Genomic DNA, 22,509 nt, shown 5'->3' with positions numbered 1-22,509 from the left:
GCACAAACCCTAGTTTCTAGCTACAACCTGGCAATTTTCTAGGTTGGGCCTGTGTTTTGCCCTTTTGGACCCCTTCCCCTCACTCAATCTCTGAGATTCCACTTTCCCCTGCTTCCTAACATCCCTCCCTACTCCCAAAAATTTCCTCAAGAATTTAGAAGCCCCTTATCCCCTTCATTTCACTCCATTTCGACAAAATTCCTTGTTTCACACATCGGGACAAGTTTCACTCAAATGATGTTTCAGAGCAATCAGAGATGAATTTTGGAAAACTGAGAGAGGTTATTGTCCAAAACATGCCAAGGAAAAAACACCTCCTTCACTTTTTGCACAGGTGTCATGGTTTGAGAGAAATGTAAAGAATACTATTGCCTTAGGAGAATCAAAGGCACCTCTGAAGTGACCTTGGGAAAATCAAGTTTTCTCCTAGCTTGGTTGGCCAAATGACTTGCTTGATGGGTAAAATGATAAGTAGACACACAGAGCTTTCCAATGAGCCATCTTGCACTTGATTTGGACAACTGGAACCCACTCAAAAAGTGCTGCAAAGGGGCACGACCACTCGAGCAGGGGGCGCGACCACTCGAGCTAAAATTGCCAGTTTTGACTTTTCAGGCCTGCAAACTCTGTTTTTTACCTTGGTTGATCATTTGTACTTGTAAATGATGGATGTATGGATAATTTTCATGGCACATTGATAGATTTAATCTCTCTTAACCCTTCTAGAAGCTTCCTTGATGTAAATAGTGAATATTTAATGCATGGATGAGTTAGCTAAGTTTTAGAGGCAAGTTGTTTTGACTGCCTATTATCTAGTGCTAAGTTTAGAATTAGTTCAAACTGCTCCTAGGAAGCTGAGCTCGACCCCTAGAGGTGGGGAAAGGAGTTAGATGGTCTATATTATGCCTTCTCTTGCTCATTTTCATGGTTGGAACTCTTGAGGGAGAAGCTCTATTATATATTTTACTTGTATCTCTGCAATTTGAGGAAAAGGAAGACCAGGGTTTTGCAGACATCATTGGGATTCTTGTGGACTCTTGTGTTGATGGTGTGTTCTCTTATTGTAATTGTAAGTGTGTTTATGTGTTCCATCTCTTTCTTTACTGCAGCTTATTAAACAAATGAAGTGATAAAGTTTGAATTCATGCTTGCCATGCTCAGCTTTCAAATTTGTTTAATGTTTATGTTTTCCATTGTCTAGAGAGGATTCAAAGTCATTGTTTGCCCTCTTTAGCTTCTCATTTTTCTTCCTTGATCATCCATCTCAGCTAAAGGCATCAGCACAAACTCCTACCTTGCCCCAAAGACCCACCTGCAAAAACTGAGCTCAATCCCCGCACCCTGAATTGCACTCCCTCCAATTGCCACCAAAAACCCAAAAAACTTTAAATCAACCTTCCTAATCAATTTACTAGCCTAATATTAGTGTTAACTTGTTGGTCATCTCACCCCATTGAAAATTTGCCGAGATAGACCGGAGAGAGCCTTCTCATACCCCGTAGGGCTAGCTACGAGGTGAAATGGTTTGATGTTGCCTTGAAGGTTTACCTTCCTCAGCCTAGGGTGAAATCTCAAGTGTTAACAAAAATAACGATGTATCTTTCGAGGCTCCTCATTGCTCTGTCACACAAATTGAAAATCAATCTCTCTCATAATTTTCACATCCTCCATCTATAGTGCACGATCTCATCGCTCAATCATTAGAGGACTCATAATTGGCGAGCACTGTTGCAAATCGCAAGTTTTCTTCTTTCTTCATGTTCACCCAGTTTCAAAGTTTGAAAGTTTGTCCTTGTATCTCTTTCAGTCACAATGTGTTTGAACACCATAATGCATCCGCAGAATGCTTCGCATGTGCTTTTCTTTCATACTTTTCTACGTACATTTTCAAACTTCGAACATCATGGTGTGTATTTCCTTATCTTTTTTATTTGTTGTTATACTTGAATATATTTCTTGATATGCATTCCCTCGCTTACACAGGCCAACCAATACGTCGGTGGTTACACTAGAAATATTATTTTACGTACGTCTAGCCTTATCTTGGTTAGTTTAGGAGTAGGAGTAGTTTGTTTCTTTCATTGTTTTGTTTTGCTTTGATTTACTTTCTATCTTTTCGTTTCTTTTCAGTTATAGAATAGCTTCTGCATGAGACCATGTTTAGTTTTCAAAGCAATAATGGTGAATTTCACGAGAAATTTGTGCTACTGTCAACGCTTGGTTATGTGTTTATTCCCTCTCTTTGTGTGAATCTTGCATCTTTTAGTCGATGATACTCTGATGGAAAATATGTCATTTTTTAGAGAAAACCATACTGGAATCACGACACTTGAACCTATAACTAGTAACGCCTACTCTAATCGGTCTTTTATTTCGGGTTAATCCTTTTCATCTAAGTAAAGTAGAGTAAGGAGGGGAGGAAAACCTTAACAAGTGTGTCAGAGGTATATATAAATATCTTTTTCTGAAGGGACAACCTTTTATTCTCTTAATAAGTCAAGATCCCTCTTCTATCTGACTAAATAAATAAGTGCCTATGCACATTTCTATGAACAACAACAAAAAGAAAAAAATAAAATAAATGCAAAATAAGAGAAAGGCTTCCTGCGCAGAGAGGTGAAGCAAGCAACTATGTCGGGTACTATCCAAGCTCGCTGGTAGCGAAGCAATGTTTGTGTTCCTGAAGTGACTCCCCGGGGGTATTGTCCAGGCCTGCTGGCATTAGAGCAACACCAGAGATGAAAAATAAGACTCTGACAATTATTTTCACTTGTGTATTTATATATCCTCATCCCCAATCGAAACAATTTAGTTTGACTCGGCTTGGTTAAGTGTGTCATCGATGAAGAGATTGGTAGGGATTATATGTTTAATGTAAGCTAAGTGAAGAAGCTACGATAATCAATGAATTGAATAATACTTCCTAAAGAGTTAGACTTGTTTTGCATGACACAAGACCCATACAGAGAGCTAGAGTTCTACCAGTGTGTTGCCAAGTCTTGTAGCTGCTACAAGTACCCTCCAAAATTTTGCCTGTGATTTGATTTTGGAGCCTTACCTTCTATCTACAGGAGCTTATCTTTTACTATCGTCAAGTATTTATGATTTGGGAAAGAATTATTCTTTTCATTTGTGCTTGTGTTTACTTGTTTTCATACTTACTTGATCTTTTTGAATCACGAGCTAACCTTCTGACTTGACCTTGCAGCAGTCCTGAGCTTACCTTCAAAAAATACACAAGCAAGCCAACCTTGATGATGGAAATTGCACAATCCAGAATGGAAGCTCAATCTTGAGTTTAAGAATTGCGTAGTCATGGATGGCAACCTAGCACTAAGCTTAAAAACTGCGCAATCCATTCCTTGAGCTCAGAAACTGTGAAATGCACTAAGCCGAGAAGTTGCCCAGTTCTCCAGCATTGCACAATCTTCCTTAGCAGTGTGCATGACAAGTTTCTCGAAAAAAAAAGAAGGGATTCATCATTAATTTCCTAAAGGTGGCATAATCCCTATTTTTATAATTTTTGCCAAGTGTCACTTTTTCCTTGATTTTAGGCATGCACATCATAAACCCTAATCTACCCAAATATATTTAATATATGCCTCTAGATATCATTTGTACATTCAATCTTGGAGCTCTAGCATTCCCAAGGAGATCAAGGAGCCTTCAGTGGAGTTTGCGTCACTTTTCTGGGTGAGTTTTGCTTTTGTCATATTTTCCTGATTTTTCTGTCATTTTTTGTCATTTTGCTTCTATGAGTATTGTTTTACTTGTTTTTGTTCATGGTTGTTGGTGTTTTAACTTAGATTAGCTTGTAGAAGTGTTGATTCAGTTTTTCATTTTCCTTTCATAATTGTCGCATCAATTTCTTGTTTTTGCACACTAATGATCGTCATTTCAACGACTCTCCTTACATATTTGTTTTTCCTTCCATTTGTTGAGTTTTTTCACTTGATTCACATTGATTTATCCATACTTAGTCAGATATGTACTTTAACTTGCATTATCACTTAGATATGCTTGTTTCCTACACCCTCACCTGGAAAATTTGCAATTCACTTGGCCATGCATTGCCTTGCCTAGATGGACATTGCGTAATTCCAAGGATCAAGCAAAGAGCTTGGCCTCTGAGACTGCGTAGTACAGGCTGGCCCAACTATGCATTGCACAGTCCCAGGGCTTAGTCCTGCCACCTTGGCCACTGAGACTACACAATGCGTAGTCTCTCCCTGTCATTGCCAGGATGAGCTACGCAAAACGCATTCTCAAGCCTGGAGCTGCATCACTAGCTGTTGTGACTACACAATGCATAGTTCCCTCAGCTAGTCACCCTCCCTTTCTCCTGAAAATTGTGCAATCTGTCTCATCAGTTCACTGGTTTGCTGCCTGATCTTGCTTTGAAAGTGGATTTGCAAAAGTTAATTTATTCTTGCCATGAGTGCTTTTTCCCTCCCACAGGTATCACAGTTGTTGAACACTTCTCTCCAACAGTCATTGTTACCATGGCACCTAAGAGAGCTGCTTCAAAAGATACCACAAAAAGAAGTACTAAGGAGGCAGTTGAGAGTACACCAGTAAACTTGCCAGTACATTTAGACACTCAACTGTATGTGGAAAAGGAATAATATCTTACATGGAATAAAGTGAACGAAGCTTTTTCAACAAAAATCTTCCAAGGAGATCTAGAGGAACGACAAGTATACATTAATGTCTAGAAATAAGGGCTACACAGGATTGTATGGAGATATCCAACCTTCCCATGTGTAGATGTTATTAGCTATATTGTTTCACATATTAATGTGAAGACCATAACTTTGAGCAGTGCCAATGGATGGAAGCTTGCTACTTTTATGGTAGCAGATTACCGTCGTATGTACCATTTTCCTGAGCTAGAAACACTCATGGATTCATACTTCTATGCCACCAAAAACTATGGGGGCACAGAAGATGTTTTTAAAAGCTGGGTGAAAGAGCCATCAAATTTTCGACAAAAACCCAACAACACGTACAAGACAAATTTTCTCAGGAGGACCTATCAATTGTTGATCATCCTAGCTTGCAAAATCTATGGTTAGCAGAGCATGAAGACCTTTCTTGAAGGGTGGGAAATCTTATTAAACCAGGTTTTAAACAAGGAAAAGTCGTTCAAATGGTTAGACTTGTTGGCTCAATAATTAAGTATCCATGTAGGTAATGCCTTGAATCCTCCCAAGGGAGGGCAAGTGAGATTTTATATGTCTGCATATTTACTAAATGAAATCTACGAACATAATGCATTCCCTGGCATGAACTAGACTTGGACACCTAGAGATGATGCCATGCACATCCACTACAAACTACTCTCATATTGCAGCCATCGAGGAGTACTGAAGAATCTAAATGACCAATTCCTCATCCTGCTATACAAGATTATCTTTGAGGAAGAAGCACCTTGCATGTCACGAGGGAAAATGGAAGTAGTATCGAAGATCGTTGATTGGTTTGCCTAACCAGATGGCACCTTCCTTAGAGTGTTCGGCAATCAATAGTCGCTACATCATTTGCCATGGTACGCCACTGATAAGCTTGTCATGCAAGAAGTCTCATATCATCTCTCCATAGGGTTGTTAGCAGCTTTGCACAGGAAGAAGAAAGCACCTTGGTCAGTTTCTTCCTATGCAAATTGGATTGTACGAGATAAAGAACCTAAAGGTCGCGAATACCAAAGGAAAGGTGATAGAGAAGTTTGCATTTGGTACTCAGGACTTTAATCGTACAATCCCCGTGGTATTCAAAAAAACCATTGTGCGAGAATTCACTTCTAGTGGTTCAACGAGGCATTTCACTAGCCGGAGGAGGATCCATGGAAGAATTGCTATAATGCCTCCAAGTCCTGCGAGACTGTCAAATTTGCAGGAACTTCACACGTGACTCCACAAAAGGAAGTGTTCCAAAAGCAGTAATAACAAAAGGGAGCAACCCTGCATAGGATAAAGGAAGGAGAATTGTTGCTTATGGTCCAGGGGAGAACGAAACCGCAATATGAGTGAAAGCGGCTTTAGAAACAGTGGCAACGAGGAAACAAAGTATACAAAGAGAAGAACGAAGGAAGAGGGAGGAGCAGAGGAGATTCGAGGAAGAAAAGTAGAAGCAAGAACAAGGAGAGAAGTAGAAGAAGGAAGAAGAAGAGAGGCGAAGAGAAATAAAAGAAGAAACAACGTGGAAACAAGTTAAAGAGCAAGAACATAACCGACAACCAACAGAGGAGGAGAGCAGATAGATGCAGGACACAAAGCTTTCTAAGAAGGTTGAACAGTTGATAAAGATCATAGACATGGAGTAGGAACCAGAGTCGTAGAATCAAGATGTCGACCTGATGCCAAGCACACAATAGGTCGTTGTTTAGTCTCCACCACCTCCAACAGTAGAGTCAACTCCAGGCGAGGAAGGGGAAGTTGTTCCTCTTGATAATGATCTGGTTATGGACACGTACAATTTGTCATACAATGAACTTCAGGAGAATATTTTACAAGCGCGTAAGAATCATTTTTCAAATGACCTCGTATCTCCTGCTTTTATGAGAGAAAAGGTTATTGTGGCTGACACTGTGAAGAATCCCAAAGCCATTTCTAGATAAACTTTGCCTCAATAGGTGCATCAAATTCAAATACTGAGTTTTTGATTGCTGAGAATAAGGAATTGGAAAATAACTTGCAGGTTGCTAGGAAAGAGGTTGAACAGCTTCACACAATAACTCAGAACGCAACTTCCGCATAGGTCCATCTGGAGGAAATGAAGGCAACGATACTTAGTGAAGTATCAACACTTGGAGAGACCATGCAAAATCTCTATGAGGTTCTTGTTATTGTGCATAAGGCATTTTTCCACTTGCATGGTGCATCAAAAGTGTAAATACTTTGTCAAAAATCTCATGAATGTACAAGCTGCCATTGTTGTCATGCATGAATGGTCAATGCGATACAAAGGGACACCGCTTGACTTGGCAAGAAAATGAAGCAACAAGTAGAGCTGGAGAAAGAAAGAGAGTGGATGTTGATCCGAAACAACAAACAACTTGCCTCATTCATTGGTAACTTTTAGGCCTTGTATTCATGGTTATACAATCAATTTGTAATTGAAACTTGAAGGTGATATACAAATTGCAAGTGAAACTTTTATGTATTTCGGGTAATGGATCAAGTTACAAAACACATTAATAAATTATTTTTAAACTTAGTTAACAGCCAAAACAGAGGAAAAATACCATATGAGAAACACATAACAACAAACATGAAGAAGGAGTTCACCCCTCTCCTAGGCTACATCTCCTGGTGCAACTTCCAATGTAGGGCCTCTTTCATTAAGTGCACAAATTTGTGTTTTCATGGCTTTACAATGCTAAAAAAACAAAATTGATGTCTCAAATGGATCCAAAACTATCAAAAATCTTTTTGCATCTCATTTGGCCAAAAAATGAGAAAATTATGTCTGTTACAAGTTTTTCCCACTTTCCATAGCTAACCATCCTCCAATTCGACATAAACCTGGCTTGAGCGCCCCAAACCCAGAACCGGTGAAATTGTGGGATAGTTAAACTGTCCATTAACCCCCACTTTCTGAAAAAATTTGGTTGTATGGGAGCCACATTCCCAAGGGATGGGGATAACCGCCTTCCCCACCGGTCAGGCCCCCAACACCTGGCGTATGGTCTCATTAACGTGCATATGACCGAATTGGGAACCGAAGATTGAGGGATGTGTCAACTGTCAGAGGACTGGTCATATTGTGGGCCATAGGCCCTAGGCTGGCCCCCATTGCAAGCACCTAGGGGCTGGTCCCCTTGGGGTTTCCCGTAGGGGTTGGCCCCCACTCAAACTTCTACCCCACTCCATTCACTTCGGTTGCAGTCCCATTATGTTGAGGTATGTGAGTGATGACCATGGCTCGGGGATGGGGCTAAGCCCTAGCCCATGGTCTGGCCCTTTGGTTCTGAGGACGCGGGGACTAGGGTTAGGGTTTAGCCCCGACCCTTAACTCAAATTTAAAATGTGCTCCATTCAAATGCATGTCGAGTCCATAGTTTATTAAGTCACATATGCGATGGTGCATTGGTGGATGGTCTTGCTGCTCGGTGGAAGGTTGTTGGTTCAAATCCCATTAGGCCCAGTCCAATCCATAACAAATTTTGCACCAATGTCGAGAGGCCACACATTGGCCCACGTGGCCTCTTCTGATTCGACCACTTCAACAAGCCATAAACCAATAGAATTGCACCATCCACGAACCAATAAAAAGGAGACACTTGTCAACAAACCATTGGCCAATAAAAATATAATCACCTTGCCTAGTCACATGCCTAGTCAACGGGCGGACTGCTGACTGGGCATACCTGTAACCCAACTTTAAAATTTTGCCTATTTGGGAATTTGATAAGAACATGTTATCGGGAGCATACAATATCGGTTTTGAACGATTCAAGTTGTGTTGGATTTAGATCGACGAGATCTATGTAATGGTATAGGTTTTGAGCTCTATTTCCCACTTTAATTTTTGAGCACAAAATTGATCCCTTGGATCACTCCTCCCTATTGGAAGATTTTGGACCTCCAAAATCTCATTTTCAGTCAACAAGAAGATGCAGGTATATTTCCCTCCTCCTTCCAATTTAAACCCATTTGGCTTTGCTTGTTTTTGTCGCTTTGAGCTCCTCATGAAGGTACTTCACTTTTGAAGTCTTTGTCTTTCTGTCAAATATAATATTTTGCTGCAATTTTTCAAGATATTCATAAAAGAAAACTTCCCTTGAAGGAATTTGAACATTCCCTTCTCAATCTTCAATCAAATAAGAATTATTCAATTTCAAGTTCACTTCACCTTGAACATTGTAGTCATAACGATGCTTAACATGTCTAGCCTTGCACTTGGCTTGATTGTTTACCCAATTTGATCGCCATCGCCATGCACCATCCCTATTCAAGGCGAAAACATTAGGAAACCCACAGTAGATATTTTAGAACCAATGTCCTCTTTGTCAAATAACTTTTGTATATGCTTTTTGACCCCTAAATTCTTTACCATTGGCATCTTGTTCATACCAATGTTCAACAATGATGCATTCTGCTACAATTTCACTTCATATTGTTTTCCTATTTTAGGAGGAAACATGTTAGACTCCTGAAACATCTTATCACATGGATTAGCAACCTCAATGAAATTAGATTTCAAACTTGATTCATATCTTTTAAAGGCTTAAGATTCATCAACATCTTTATGTTTAATCGTCAATAATGTAAAATCCTGACTAGCGTTTACAAACCTCTTCATTTGTCCAACATTCACAAGAGATAAATTCAACTTCTTGCTATGTGATCTAATAATGTACTCAATCCCATATTTAAACAAGTGATGTTTTTATCACATGGCGATGAAATATGGCTTTCATGTCATATAAATATGGGCTTCCCAAAACAATACCACAAATGTCAAGTGGAATGACATCAAGCTCTACCTCATCTATAAAATTTGCAGCGATGGCAAATCTTAGTAGGAATTTTTTTATCACTTGAAACTTGGAATTATCACATACCCAACCCAAAGGATAAGGTTTAGGATGAGGAATGGTTTCCAAATTTAGTTTCTTGAAAATGTCTTCTAAAATGAGGTTTGCTTGTGAACCATTATCAAACAAAGTATCTACCTTTTTATGTTTTGTGATGATTCTAATATGGAACAACTCTATTCTTTCTCTTTCATTTTGAGTTTCAATGGGTTTTCTAGAAGAAATAGTACTTGCAATTGAATCCATACGTTTCAATCCCATGGCTGTGACGTTTGTTTCATCCCTAGAATCAGATCCTAAATCGTGTTGTGTAGTTGCAACAACCTTTTATTTCCCTTTGTTGTTAAACTTTTTGGGTCTCATTTGAGGATGAAGTTTCCAACAATGGTCTTCATCATGGCCTTCTTTTGAATAGTGTTTACATGTGAGTTTTTCTCCTTCTTTATTTACTGAAGCATTCTTTTTATGCTTACCTTTGAATTTCCCCTTTCATTTGCCTCCACTATTAAATGGGTTTTTATTGCCCTTTGAGGAGCATTCTTCGCTCTTGCTTCTAAATGAGTTGTCTGTACACAAACTTCATCTAGTTTTGTAGGGTTAAACATGAGAATTGTGTGTCTCAAACAATTATGCAATCCTCCAATGTATTTGAGTAGAGTGTCTTGAGAGGATATATCTATACCCAAAATCAAAGTTATTTTTCTAAATTCTTGAGTATAGCTTTGTACATTTTGACGTTTAGCTTGCCTAAATTTTTTCCAATCCATAATAGTTTTTTGCATGTATGCTAATGGATAAAATTTCCTTCTTATTACAACAACAAAATCATTTCAAGAGGATAAAACCTTACCATGTTTCATCATGTTCTCTTAAGTTTTGGCCTCCCACCAAATAAGTGTTGCGCCTTCCAATCTAAGATAAGCAAGCTGAATTTTGGTCTCATCATCCTTGATTCTTTGTATCTTGCAAAACACTTTAATCTGACGAACCCAATTACCCAATTTCTCAACATTTACCTCCCCATTGTACATAGGCAATTCAAACTTTATATCAAGCTTAAGCAAAGGAAGATGAGGATGAAGATGGAGGCGAAGGTGGTGGTTTGTCACCTGTTAGCTACCTATACCAATAGGTTTCATATTTCATGATTGGCTATAGAAGTTCCAAATATGCTCTGCTTTGATCATGCAAAGATCACATATTTCCAAAGGAGTACAAGGTGTGTAAATAGATTAATGCATCCCAATTTTTATGGATGGTCCAACAGTCTAACCTGGATCATGTCATGTTTTAAATTTTCAGCTGTAGAATAGAGAAAGGAGTCTGTCCAAACTGCTTAATCTTGGAAGACAAGTAGTTCAGGTAGAGAAGAAAAGGCTCCCAACAGCTTAATCTGGGACCTTGGAAGAAATAAGGGTAGAAGTAGATAGAAAAACAAAAGAAAAAAGCCAAAGAAAAGAAAAGGCAGGTAAGGGTCTGCAAGTCCAAGTGCACCCTCCAAGAAGAAATAAAAAATGCTAGGCAAGTAGCTGGGTAAGTAGTTGGGGTTGCAAAAAGGTTATCTTTACCAGTGCAGGTGTGTTAACTTTGTTTACCAAAGCAGAGTCAATGAATTGAGAAGGGGTTCTTCTTCATCAAGTTGCAGCAAGCAAAGGAGCATGTCTAACCTCCCTTTTCCCCTTTTCATGTCATTTACTAACATTCCCTCATCAGTTGAGAGTCATGGAAGAATTATGGTTTCATGGTGGTTCTTAATCTTTTTAGAAGCCACATTTCTTATCTAAACTCTTTTCATTTTGATCTACTCCCTAAACTAAGTAAGTTTCAAATAAACTTAGTGATTTTCCCCCCTCATTCACATCTTCCCCCATATTAACTCTAACTTTACTATGTAAATCCCCTATATTACCTTTCCCCCTACTAGTATTAACACCATGGTGTATAAACCCCAAATTTTGTATAAATATCCCTCCCCTGGCATTATAGCCAATAAGTTCTCTATCAGGGATCAAATGGCATCTGGTCACTTTGATGAACCTAAATTTAACCCCCTCCCCTCTTCTGAGTTCATTTGGCCCCTACAAAGCTTCATTTGCCTAAGAAAATCTCATAAATGACCTTGTTTTACCTATACCCGCTTCATTTGCAAAATAACCCAAAAGAACCCACTTTCGCCGCTTAACCAAAGTTGGCGCATATATTTGATTTTTCAAAATATATTGAAAAACATTGAAAATACCATATATAAACCTTTCCCGCTAAGCACGGGTCCCAAAAGAAACATTTGTTTATTCCTCCGCCCACGTCCCTATCCACTGATCACATCGCCCTCCCGTCCACCGTCGGATCGGACCCGTGGGATCCGACGGCCCTCATTGATATCGGAGCGGCCCCTACGACGGACGATTAGCGCCCGAGAAAATGACGAAGGGATACGTCATGGCGCGGCCACGCGTCACCCTTTCAGGTCTCTCGGAGCGGCCTCTGACACAACCAGGGCCGTATCCTAACCGCTCCGAGAAACCGTAACGGCTAGAGCACTTACCGCCCGGTTGCTGGTTCCATGTCATGACCACGTCATCGCCACCCTGCCGTCGCGTCAGCATCTTTTGTCCGCCCCTGTGCCAGCGTGTCTGCCACCGTATCATCCCTGTGGACCAATCCTAGCTCACCACGTCACCTAATGACGTCATGCTGACGTCACCCGGCCCTGACCCCACCGATGACGTCATGCTGACGTCACCAGAAAAACGCGCCAAAAGTCTGAAAAATCAATATTATAGCCAAATTTTGCGTTTTTTGGCACTTTTCTACAAAAACGTTTGTTGCTCCTGCATGCTTTTTTCACGTCCAACAGTGCAGCAACCTGCAGAACTCGACCAGGAGACCGCCAGCGCACCATTTTCACCTGCATTCCTCTCCATTGCTCTCTGAAAACCAGGTATTTATCCTTGAAAATCCTTCCTTCACCTGGTTTTGTCTGTAGGTTGCCAAGGACGATTAAATTTGTGAAAAAACATATAATTGACCGGCAGAAGTCCTTGCGCCTGGCCCCATTTACAATTGAGAACTCGAAAAACACTAGTTGAGCCTTGTTTGCCCGCATTTTCACTAAAAACCATACTCTGTTCGCGCATTCGCAAAAGACTCATTTAAACTGAATTTACCTGCTGAGGAAGACAAAGTGAGACCAGACATTGGTCTTATTCATAATTCAAACAGTATTTCAATTGCTGTGTGCCCACTTCAGCCTCTGGTCCCTGAAATTTACACTTTCATTGCAAGTAATCACCACTGTGTTGTTCTGCCTTCTTCAACCAGTTCACCTACAAGTCATAAGCTTAATAGACCATGGAAACTCCAATTGCTCTGAACATCAAGCCTCTTAATGCCCCTCACAGGGAGTTAGAATGGAAAGCTCTGGGAGACATGGATTATCAAATGTTAGACTGGTTTCCATTAGGCTCCAAATACAATATTCAGATGCTAAATGAGTTGAAAGCCCAGCACCTTAGTGGAGCTGATATCCTAGGGATTTGGGACTCAAACTTGCCCATCTACAACCTCCCCCAGGTAAATTCTATGCCTGAATTGATCCACAGATGCCAGGAGTGCTATGATCCATGCCAAAGAGCTGTCCTCAGCCCTACAGGCTCAATTCTGTTCCATATCACCCCATAGAGCATAAATGAGATGCTGCATTTCCACACTGCAAAACCATTGACCCCCCTCTACATGCAGAACTTGATAAAGAAGGGGAATAAGTTGTCAAATGACCAGATCATCAAAATCAACCAGCTGTTTGTACAATCAGGCTCTGAAACCATCAGAACTTCTCCTATTGGGTATGCTTACTTAAATGAATTGGGCAGAATGCTAGTGGATTTGATCAGCTATGTCCTAGGGTTCAAGGGAATGGAGGATGTGGATGAAATTATAATGGCAATGCTGTCTATATTCTCTCCTGGAAAGCCTCCAGCTGTACATTATGACTATGCCACATACATTGCAGATAGGATCCATGACCAGCTGATGAATCTGCAAAGGGAAAGACTGCTCAGATATACTTCCTACATTTATCATCTATTCTTGTTCAATCAACCAGGCAACTTCCTCATTCCCCTAAAACAAGTTAATGCCCAGGGGAATCCAAGGTCAGTTGTGTTTTGGACCTCTGTTTTTCATTGCACCTCTGTGTCACCATACACATACTGTGAGTTCATAGACTTATTCATACATCCAGCTATGACATTATTGTATGGTGTTCCTCCTCCAAGGTTAACTGATGACATGAGGAGAATTCTCCATCTAAACAAAACTTACAGCATTGGTAATTGGTACCTTTACCGAGACCACACAGTCATCAGAGTGTATGGCTGTGAGTTGAAGCCTTTTAGGCTGCCAAGGTATGTCCCCATGAGGCTTTTTGCCCTCGAATACTTCAGGCAATTTGGGAATGCCGACTACCTCCACTTCCAAAGTAAGAACAAGAAGGCACAGTTGAAGGTAAGGAGCCAGCTGGGCCCCTTCCTATATAACAAAAAAGAAGAAGGATGGAAAGAGGCAAACAGTATCCTAGAGGCCCTCAAACTGCAAACTAGCTTTGAGTGGATACCCTATGACCCCAATCATTTTGTTTCCCTCAGGAGGATAAGATACAAATTGGGTACCTATTCACATGTGAGGCAGCCTGAGATTGAGCAGTATGCCAATGCATTGAGCTGGGAAGAGGGCACCCTAGAAGAGGAAATCACTAGTGAAGAGCTGCTAGAAAGAGAGGCCAGAAATATTCAAAAGGAAACTGACTTAGAAACTTGTGGACAGGTCCCCCTCTCATATAAAAGACAACTTGGAGCGGCTGCCTCATCCTCAACAACACATCAGCAAGCTGCCGTGAATATTCCACAGACAGCCAACAAAGGCAAAGAAAAGCAGGTGGAACAGCCACCTCCTATGACTGAAGAGCAAATGGAAACCCTAGTGCAGCAACAAGAAGAAATAGAGCAGCAGGGAGAAGCCCAGCAGCTCAGAAGAAACAGGGCCAGCTACAGGACAGACTATCTACAACAAGGTAGAAAGCCTATTTTTTATAATGAATGAGATCAATCACCTGTTTGATGTGGCTCCCAATTTTTACAAGTATACAGAGGCAGAGGAGACTATGGATGCAATTCTCAGGCATCAACTCCCTACACAAGACTGGTGGACAAATACAATACAGAAAATTTTATAGACAGTGAGCCATTCACCAAATTTTGTTTTTAAAATATGAATTGTTATGCAAAGCACAGTTTAACAAAATCAGCATGCATTAAAGATCAAAGCTGAGCCAACTCAGCAAAAATTTCGGCCAACGAAGCAAAAGTAGGAAACCACAGCTGGCAGAGCCGAGAAGATACAGCGCAGCAAAAAGTAAAGACACATTTTCCAGCATTAAAGCAAAGCGGTTCAACCGACTCAATGACCTCCAAAGGTCAAATTATCCTCTGACAGACTTAAAGAGCAGTTATGCTGCATTCAAAGCTGTAATAACTTCTTTTCTACTTTCTGTACGAAGTAATGAAGATATTTTCTCTCTCAGATGACTCAATGCCTGAGATATTTTGTATAAGCATTCCTATAAAGTCCCCTTCGCATGAGTTTGCAAGGGTTGTTGTTGATTTCTCCTGAAGAAGTTCTTATGCTGTAATCCTTTCAGAAGTTTAATAAAGAAAGTGATGGAATTTCTCGGATTTCTGAAGTGTTGAATGCGTTCTGGTGTCTGTTGAAAACTGCTGGATTCCTGTGTATTACACAATACAATAAGTCTCTGTAACTCTCTCTATTATGTGTTTTTGATTTGTTAAAATCCATATATGTTTCTAATGTTTGAATATTTAGCAACAAGGAAAAGGAATAACTTTCAGGATTTATTCAAGAAATACCCTGAGTTCAATCTATGTTGTTAATGAATGTTTTCTTCAGCTGTAATCTTGATAAGTGTAATTCTTAATTGCTGCACTTTCAGAATACATCTTCACTGTGGCCTTTGTCTCAGGAATTCAAGTTTGCTCCTGTGCAACGTGTTCACTTTCACCTCACCAGTTTAATAGGGAATTCTTAATTGCTTTCTGTTGGCTGACATGCTTCACCATTAAAGTTAAATTTGTTTGTCTGAGATACACAATCGGCCCTGCAGTTTGAACACCACCAATCCTGCATTTCAAAGCATTTCACAACTCCAGACTCCATTGCCCAATGATATATTACTCTCTAAACACTACATCTTAAGCCCTGAAAGAAATCCTTCAACCAAAACATAAACCAAAACCTGAGCATAATACCTAGCCTAAAACACCATCATAACAGAGACAAATCATAAAGAGAGAGCCCTCTCTAATTACAGTTTGGCTAGAAACTGTGATCCAAAGATTGGTTAGTGGTTACCCCGGCCGTATTCCCTTGGGAGTCATAGGGAACAACCTGGGTGTTAACATAATTGGCGACTCCACTGGGGAGTGCTTGAGATTTTTTTTTTACTATCTATCTTCCATAGCTACTATCAAGCCTGAAATCAGTCAAGAGGCCTTTAAACTGTTTCTGTATCACATTGACAGCTTTAAGGAGGAGCTTTTTTAGGGAATCTTCATCTTAGCTTTGAAATATATATAGCCATTCCAAAATCTTCATCCAGTCCTTGTGGACATAAAAAGTTCCTGTAAAAATACTAAAAAAACAGTTAGAAACTGGCTCCTAAGAAAAATCCACGGCATACTAGGGCAAACTTAACCCTAATCCACCCATCATTGTTGATAATCCAAATACCATCCCTAGAAACATTAGGAGGCAGCAAAGGCAGGAACATCCTGCTGATCTAACTTCAGATTCAGATCATCCCAGCCTTATCTCTACCCCATGCAAGGTCCTTTTCCGGTCTACCCCTAGTTCCCCTAGTTCACCATCCACATCTCAAAGTCCTCCTCTCACATCTTCATCTGCTGCACATATCCCCTTAACCAACACTCTAGGTTCACCCCTACTTGTCACCCCTGTGGTACCCACTGTTCCTATTATCCCAGCTGCCCCTGTTAATCCTCTACACCCTGTAAATATGGCCAACAGATATGCACCCTTGCAGATACCAGCTAATGCTGCAGCTCTACCCCAAGATTACCAAACCAAAATTTCATATTTTGACTCCAATGGCCCTCTGACAGCTGTCCAGCATGCTAAGAAGATGCAGGACCATTTTGAGACCTATGAAATAGATGATGACAGTGTCAGGATGAGGATGTTTGTTCAAAGCCTAACTGGGGATGTAAGGACTTGGTTTAGATCCCTGAATGCAAACTCCATTACAACTCCTGATGAACTGTATCAAGCCTTTACCAGTAGATGGGAAAAGAAGAAAGATCCTCTGCACATACTTGGGGAATATGACACTATCAAAAGAGGTCCCCAAGAAACTGTTTTGGAGTATTGTGCAAGATTTAACAATGTATATAACGCGATTCCACAAAATTTAAGACCTCCTCCTGATCTAGCTTTGTACAAATTCCCTGATGGTTTTGACCCTGACATGGCCTATCAGTTGAAAGAAAGAGATCCTCAATCCCTTGCAGAGGCCCAAAGGGTTGCAGTTACAGTAGAAGCCAACCTCATTGCCAAAAGAAACAGGGCAAGGTTGGAAAAGAGGACTGTTTTCAAAGAGGAACCCTCTGCCTTTGATCAAAAGCTAGATGCAATACTCAATGGAATGAAAAGATTGGGTGATAGAGTGGAATCGGTTGAAAGAAAATCATCATGGGAACCACCACAAAACAACCCTCCTAGGAATCCAAACTTTAGGAGAACCCAAAACCCAGGCATTGGCAAATCCAGTGCTGATCAAGACATAAGACCCCCTTTCCAAGAAAATTATGTAGAAACTTCCACATCAACAGAGCCCAATGAAGATCCTGAGATTAATTTAATGGGTCTAGATGGTGAAAGTCAAGTTTTCTTAACACAAGAAGATCATGAGGATGATGAAATCAAACTGTTCCAAACTAAATCAGGTGAATCCTTTGACTTTAAACAAGGCTATGACACTGCTATTTATGAAGTCCATAAACAATACAAGCTGAGGAGCAGAACTCTGAATGTTAACCAGCCTGAAAAGAAAAAGGATAATCAGCAGCCTGAAAGAGTCACAGTCACAGAACCTAATGACAAAATAAATTCACATACAGAAGAAGTAATTGTTGAAGAGATCATTGAACCACTGTCCTTAAAACAGCAGCCTATGGTCACTCCCCCTTCTCATCCTTATTCAACTATTTCTCCTCAAGAGATGAGTAAAAAGGATAAGTCCCAAAATCAAGATAAAAATCAAGAAGAAGATTTAATAAACAAGGAAAGGACTGTTATCCATAACCCCAAAATCCAATCTGAAAAACCCTTTGACTTAGAAACTGAAATTGGCAAACTGAAAGTAGCAATCCCGCTTTCAGAACTAGCCAAGCATGACATCTATAAACTACAGATCAAGAAGTCCCTCCAACTCACTAGCAACAAAGATGATGTCAATGTGTTGGATGACACCCCAGAACTCCTGTTTGGCCCAGAAGTGGATGGAAAAACAGTAGTCACAGGGGTATTACCTTTCTATGTCAGTTTACATATTCATGATAAAATATTACATAATGCAATGTTTGACTCAGGTGCCTCTCACAATCTCATGCCAAAAGCAGTCATGGAAAGATTGAATCTAGACATAACAAGACCATACAAGGCCCTGTTTTCCTTTGACTCCAGCCAAGTCAAGTGTCTAGGTCTCATAAAAGATTTATGTGTATCTCTGGTCCAATACCCAAACAAGACAATCCTAATGGATGTGGTAGTTGCTGATATTCCACCTAAGTATGGGATGCTGTTATCAAGATCATGGGGAGCTAAACTCCAAGGTTCCCTACAATTAGACATGTCATATGCCACCATCTCTGTTTTTGGGCAACCAAAAAGACTGTACAGAGAAACACTAATGAAATACATGGTCAGCAGTGAAGAAAAACCTCAAAACTTCCTCATATATGCTATCCATTCAGACATAGACTCATACATTCTCTTCAATGACGGCACAACTCCCTCAAGAAGTGAGGTTGAGACCAAGATATTCATACAAGAGGAAGACTCAAATGAAAGTATTACCACCCATGAAACAACAGTCAATCAAACACTAAATGTTGTTGCTGCCCTAGTTGTCAAGAACATCCGATCAAACGATGAGACTGTCCTAGAAGACAAGCTAGAGAAAAAACCACAACTGCTACTCACATTGCCAGCCCATGAACAGATCATTAAGTCTCCTTCCCAACAGGATATTCTATGGTTCCTTGAATTTGATGGCTCAGTCAACAAATTAGGGGCAGGAGCTGGAGTTTGGGTACACAATAAAGAAAATAGTCATGCAGAAGGCAGAGCCTATAGGTTGAATTTCAGATGTACTAACAACATGGCAGAATATGAAGCTCTTTTACTAGGCCTCAAGTTAGTAAAGTTCTTACAAGCTGCCAAGGTTTCAATCATGGGTGATTCAGATTTAGTTATTCAACAAGTGAAGGGAAATTTTGTCACCAATGACAAAAGACTAAGGACTTACAAGTCTGCTGTTGCTGAGATACTAAACTTTTTCTCTGAATTCCAAATTAATAAAATTCCCAGAACCCACAATTTACATGCTCATAGTTTAGCCACCTTTGCAAGTACCTGCAAGCTGCCTTTTGAGCCCCATCACTGTTTTACAGCTGAGGTAAAACACAGACCCTCCATTCCAAACAATGTTAATGATTGGCAAGTATTTGAGGATGACAAGCAAATAAACCAGTTTTTAACTCTGCAACAAGAATTTGCAGGATTAAATATTGACACTGAGACAGCAAGTCAATCACAAATACTTGATGTAGCAAGTCAGTCACAAATACTTGATGGAGCAAGTCAGTCACAAATACTTGATGGAGCAAGTCAGTCACAAATACTTGATGGAGCAAGTCCATCACAAATACAGTTTCAACAGATTACTCACCCAATATCACCCAGAACAGCAAAACGAATACTAAATCCAACTATTTTCAACATAGACAACATTCAGCAAATTCAATCAATCAATTGTGAGGAAGTGTCCAATGCTGAAACTGAAATCATAGAACTGAAAGACAATTTTCTACCAACAGGTCTAACTCCCCTAGAAGACATCTTTGACTCAAATGATATTCCCAGAAAACCAAAAATGCAGCCCTTAAACGCAGCCATAGAAGAATGCAACATAGGTACAATTGACAAACCCAAAATAATTAAATTGTCTGCTTCTTTACCTCCTGACCAAAAGCCTAAATACATTGACCTCTTTAAAGAGTTCCAGGATGTCTTTGCATGGAGTTATGAGGACCTAAAATCCTATGACACCTCTGTTATCCAGCATACAATCCCTCTCAAGCCTGATCAAAAGCCCTTTAAACAAAAATTGAGGAGAATCAATCCTATGCTTCTCCCAGCAATGGAACAAGAGGTACAGAAAATGTTCAAGGCTGGCATTATAGCGCCAATCAGATTCTCTGAATGGATCTCCAACTTAGTCCCTACAAGAAAGAAGACTGGTGAAATTAGGCTGTGTGTGGACCTAAGAAATCTGAACCAAGTATCCCTCAAAGACAACTATCCCTTACCCAAGATGGATCACATTCTCCAAAGAGTGGTAGGGGCCTCAAGGATCTCATTACTGGATGGATTTTCAGGCTTCAATCAAATCTTGGTGCACCCTGATGACCAAGACAAAACTGCATTTACAACCCCATGGGGAACCTTCAAATATGTAAAGATGCCTTTTGGATTGAAAAATGCAGGGGCAACTTTTCAAAGAGCCATGGATATTGCCTTTGCCAAGGAGATTCATGACTTTTTAGTCATTTACCTAGATGACCTTACACCTTTCTCAAAATCAGACCAAGAACATATAAAACATCTGAGACAGATCTTCCTAAAATGCAGAAAATATGGAATTTCCTTGAATCCCAAGAAATCCCTGTTTGGTTTGGAGGAAGGTAAGCTGTTGGGCCACATCATTTCTAAAGATGGCATTAGAATTGACCCAGATAGGATACAGGCTATCCTACAAATGCCCCACCCAAGAAATGTCAAAGAGTTGCAAGGATTCTTGGGAAAAATCAATTTCTTGAGAAGGTTTATCCCAAACTTAGCAGAACTAATCAGATTATTAAATAACATGCTAAAGAAAGATTCAAAAGTCAAATGGACTGTTGAAGCCAATCAAGCCTTTGAAGGTATAAAATTGGCCCTTACCCAAACCCCAGTGTTGACCAATCCTCAGTTTGACAGAGAATTTATCATTTTCTCTTTTGCCTCCCAGCATACTATTGCTGCTGTTTTATTGCAAAAAGATGACCAAGGAAATGAGAAGCCAATTGCTTTCTTTAGCAAAGCTCTTAGAGATGCACCTTTAAAGTATCAAATCATGGAAAAGCAAGCTTATGCTTTAGTCAAAGCCATTGAAGACTTTAGGATTTACATCCTTTATTCCCATGTTATAGCATATGTGTCAAGTCCTATTGTCAAAGACATTCTCACCCAAGAAAATTTAGAGGGCAGAAGAGGAAGGTGGATTGCCAACATCTTGGAATTTGACATTGAGATAAAACCTACAAAACTAATAAAAGGGCAAGGCTTGGCCAAATTAATGACAGAAGCAAATTTCCAAGCTTTAGACATTAACCAGCTGGACAGTGAACCGGGGCTGGCGACTCCAAAGATCAATGTAGCCTTTGAACAATCCCCTTGGTACTCTGATATATGTTATGTATTGCAAAACCTGTGTGCTCCCCCAGGATTGTCCAGAACTAAATGTAGGTTCCTGAAAATGAAAGCTTCTAAATTCTGTGTTATGGATGGGAATTTACTGTGGAAAAACCATGAAGGAATATTGCTAAACTGCCTAATTGAAAATGAAACTGACAATGTCATGAAGGAATTTCATGCAGGTGACTGTGGTGGACACTTGTACTGGAAGTCCACTGTGGACAAGATACTAAGGGCTGGATATTACTGGCCCACCATGTTCTTTGATGTCAAGAGATTCACCACCTCATGTCATAAATGTCAAATGTTTGAGGGAAAGAGACAGTTGCTTCCACTTCCCTTAAGGCCTATTGCAACAGAAAGACCTTTTCAGCAATGGGGCTTGGACTTCATTGGGGAAATTCATCCCTCATCTTTAGGCCAACACAGATGGATTTTAACAGCAACAGACTACTTCACTAAGTGGATTGAAGCTGCCCCATGCAAGCAAGCAAATGATTCTACTATCATTCAGTTCTTGGAGAACAACATATTGGCTAGATTTGGCTGTCCTGACAAAATAATAACAGACAATGCTGCTGCTTTCAGATCCAAGAAAATGGTGAACTTCTGCCATAAATTTCACATCACCTTGGGCCATTCTACTGCATACTATCCCCAAGGTAATGGCCTTGCTGAGTCATCAAATAAAAGTCTGGTAAACATCATAAAGAAAGTGCTAGAAGAGAACAAAAAGAATTGGCATAAGAAGCTTGTGAATGCCCTATGGGCAGATAGACTAACAACCAAAAGATCAATTGGGACCAGCCCATATGAGTTGGTTTATGGATTAGAGGCCAAATTTCCCTCATCACTAGGAGTGCCTGTTATGAAACTTCTTCAAGAAAGCCAAGCTGAACCAAATGATATGCAAAGAAGAATTAATCAGATCATATGTTTACAGCAAACTAGAGACCAAGTTTTCAGCAGAGTTCAAGTCCTACAAGAAAAACTAAAGAAGGCCTTTGATAGAAAAACTAAGGCAGAAGATTTCAGTGTGGGAGACAAAGTCCTCAAGTGGGATGCAAGAAGAGAAGACAAAGGAAAACATGGAAAATTTGATTCTTTATGGAGAGGACCATTTGCTGTCCAAGCAGTGCAAG

Source organism: Pinus tabuliformis, chromosome X, assembly GCF_031772625.1.
Source record: "Pinus tabuliformis cultivar Carrire ecotype Pingquan chromosome X, CPIR1, whole genome shotgun sequence".
Taxonomy (NCBI): Eukaryota; Viridiplantae; Streptophyta; class Pinopsida; order Pinales; family Pinaceae; genus Pinus; species Pinus tabuliformis.
This window is presented reverse-complemented; position numbering follows the sequence as displayed.